This window comes from Limulus polyphemus, unplaced genomic scaffold, assembly GCF_000517525.1.
Source record: "Limulus polyphemus unplaced genomic scaffold, Limulus_polyphemus-2.1.2 Scaffold1263, whole genome shotgun sequence".
Classification (NCBI taxonomy): Eukaryota; Metazoa; Arthropoda; class Merostomata; order Xiphosura; family Limulidae; genus Limulus; species Limulus polyphemus.
Window position 1 is genome coordinate 35,927 of NW_013666873.1, and position 3,636 is coordinate 39,562.

General features: G+C 31.0%; 1 protein-coding gene across 2 annotated transcripts in view; it reads right to left on the bottom strand.

Annotated features, from left to right (window-relative positions):
* LOC106462837 (tyrosine-protein kinase Src64B-like) overlaps nt 1-3,278 on the bottom strand; it is a 34,430-nt gene extending 31,152 nt beyond the window's left edge. For both annotated transcript variants that reach the window (XM_013922800.2, XM_022390235.1), the window contains exon 1: nt 3,197-3,278. The gene's annotated coding sequence lies outside the window, so the exon portion shown is untranslated. The remainder of the gene's footprint in view (nt 1-3,196) is intronic.
* Nucleotides 3,279-3,636: the final 358 nt, after the last annotated feature.

Below are 3,636 nucleotides of genomic sequence, written 5' to 3' on the forward strand. Positions count from 1 at the left end.
TATATATATATATAATTTTATGATAAATCTTTTTAAAACATTTTTATGAAATTTTGAACATGACTTGTGAACCAGGGGAGGACCATTGCAGGTTCATGGACCCCAATTTGAGATATGTTGATCTAGATGATAGAAAGAGTGTGAACTTGGGTATATTTAGATTTTTGTAAAGCTTTTAATATGGTGCTACAAAAAAGATCAGTTAAGAAAATCACATTAATGGTCATGGAAAGACTAGTTAAATGGACTGTATGATGATTGGATAAGACAAACCAAAGTGTTGTTATTAACAAATTAGTTTAAGCTGCTAATGACATTAAACTCTTGGATATTTCTAGCAGAATTCAGGATACTGAGGTACTACAGCATGAAGTGGCTCAATTGCTAAGTTTGAGAAATATATATGCCATATGACACTTAATAATAGTAAGTGCAAGATAATGCAACTGGGTTATCATTATTGGATTATACATTTAACATAAATGGGAACTCAATGAATAGTGTGACAGAAAGAAAAAAGGTTTTAGTATAAAAGTGGTTAAGTCACTAAAGCCATCCAGACAGTGCTCTATGTTGCTAGTTATAAAGCTAATAGAATTTGAGGGTGATTTATAGACAAATTAATAACAAGTCAAAAGAGTTTATCTCGCAATACAAACCACTAGCTACGCCTCACTTGGAGTACCATACACAATTCTGGTCTCTTTACCCAAATATTAAATTATTGGAAAGGGTTCAGAGAAAAGCTATTAGAATGATCCTGGGATGAAAGGGCTCAAGTTTAAAATATTTTCTTTTCTTTTAAGAATATAAGGATAACAGTTGATCTTATTTAAGTTTAAAAGAGCTTTCAGGGGGGTTGATAGGATAAAGGTTTGTTTGTAATTAAGCACAAAACTATACAAAGAGGCTATCTGTGCTGTGCCCAACACGGGTATCAAAACCTGGTTTCTAACGTTATAAGTCTACAGACTAACCACTGTGCCACTGGGAGGCAATAGAACAAAGACCTCTATTTCTTTTTCTCTATTCTGAAAATAAAGTGAGAAGACAGAAGTTTAAAATTTTGGAAAAGAAAGACTAGACTCCACTTAATACAATTATATTTGTCAAACAGAAAGACTGTTTTATGCAGAATGAGTCGCCATGGGATGTAGTGGAGGCTGGCCCTTCCTTTTCTCAAGGGCAGGTGAGCAAATATTCTATTGTTACATTAAATTACTGGTTACATTAAATAGGCAAGATCATTCATTAACAGCTGTTAAGCCTTTTATCATAGTAAGACATGCAAATATATATATATTTATTTATTTATTTTTCGAAAATACTTATCTCATTCTATAATACTTTCAACTGGGCTTTAGAAAGTAACAGTGGGTTATATAATTTATGTAAAATTAGGTTTCATTCTAAACACAAATCTGGATAATAACCCCTTTTTAGATCAAGTAAAAGTTTAAAGCACATTTATCAATAGTAATACTTATTATTATGAAAATTCTCACACTCGATTCAGTTTTATTCAGAAACAATTTACCTGCATATATCCAACAACAATTCACACACTAATATTATTGCTTATGGTATTATATAACTTAATATACATTTTACATTTTTGCCATTAATTTGTTTGAAATTAAACACAAGTATGTAATACAGACACAGTGAAATATATGCTTTTTGGACCCATATAGGAATGTTTGTATCAAATGTCAAAACATTACAGAACTAACATTACAAATGAAATCAGATTTACAAAGTAACACATTTAGAATCATAAACAAGAAAGAGTGTCTCTTACTACCACAATTACTTTAGATTTTGTATTAGGTGATTAGAAAATTACAACCCCAAAAAAAAGAAATACGATATATTTTGAAAAAAATATAATGTGGCAAAATTAGACACTGAGAAAAAAAACTTATTTTGATCATGACTTAAATGTCAACATATAATATGGCTAATAAATTATTATTTATTAATAATATTATTATCAACTATAATCTAAACTTCAAAACTGCAAAAATGAAATGAAAACACAACTTGTACTTTTTTAACTGAAGCTCAAATATAATGAAAGTAAAGAAATTTCATGGACTGACAGGTCCAGATCAATAATATGTGGGAGGGGGAGAGCAAATTTTGTAGAGTACTTACAATTGATCTTCACAAACAAGGCCTAACATAGACAATGGATAAATAATATAATACAATATAAGATAACATTTATAATAAGGTAACAACAATTTTTTTTTCTAAGCAATGATGACAAATTTTTTGTTAAATGGCCATATAAATATTTATGAAAGAGTAAGCTGTAAGAGCTTGTTGATGAAAAATTACAAAACTATAGATTTATAATAAGAAACGACTAAAATTAGTGTTGTCATGGTGACATAGCTGCAAATGCTTTTCAATGAGTCACCCAGTTTGTGATTAATTTTTTCTTTTAGTTGGGAGTCCTCCTCAATCCAGGGGTATGGTACAATTGCCCCCACCCCACCCCCAATACAGCCCTATTGTCTGCAACTTGTAACTAGAGCTGAACTTAATTTAGCACCTTATTTTGTCTACAATTGAAATGTTATTAGTGCTACCAACTTTAGATTTTATGTCAAGCATAACATGGTGCATTACTACCATTAGCCGTAATGGTTAGATTTGTGGAAATTTAAGTACTATTCAATATTTTAAACCAAATTGATCTATGTTCCAATTAAGCAAGCCTTAACGTTAAATATTTACGATTATATTTTATAATGAATACATTATACGGTGTAGACGATACCAGCCAAAGTATAAAATTTCAAAGACTACCGTTATTATATATTGTAGAACTTAGAAGGTCCTGCAGTCGTTACTGCCGCATTTAACATAAACTAAGAATAAAGAAATGTCCAAATGTCAAAGAAATTGAGAAAAGGTTCAAAGTTTATTAAGCCTAACGCTAAGCCTAACATTAAATTTTAAACTTCGTAAACTACGGACTAGGAAGAAGGGTGTGATAAGTGATGCCTGAGCAGACAATGTCCTAATTTTGATTGACGTTATTACGCTCGATTTCGAACATGCACATATCAAATTATAATTTCTAACTTAGCCGATATTATAATAATTTCATGTATCAGCATTGAAGCATATATTATATATATATATATATACACAGCACACAAAGTTTTCCAGAAGCAAAACTCACCATACATTTGACATGGCAGAAATAGCGCCGCACGAATATATATATATATATATATATAATGAAAGGGCTTTGACTTATACAACACCCAATGCAGTACTACTTAGTCACGTGGTATGCATGGTAATCTTCGTAACTAAATATTTACACGAGGACACACCACGAAAACAGCATGTCGTGGGTGTTACAATGAATAGCATCCCTTTTCTCTCTGTTTCTCTCCTTTTTTTTTTAATTTGGAAAATGTGCTAATATATAACTTTTAAAAAATACTACTGGTTCAGTTTTAATTGTTTAGTTAATCACAATCTAAAAGAGACTGAAGGTTTGTTACTTTGTTTTTGACCACAAAGCTACACAATGGGTGGTATGTGCTGTGCCCACCACGGGTATCAAAACCCGGTTGTTAGCTTTTTAAGCCTCTGACTTACAGCTGAGCTATG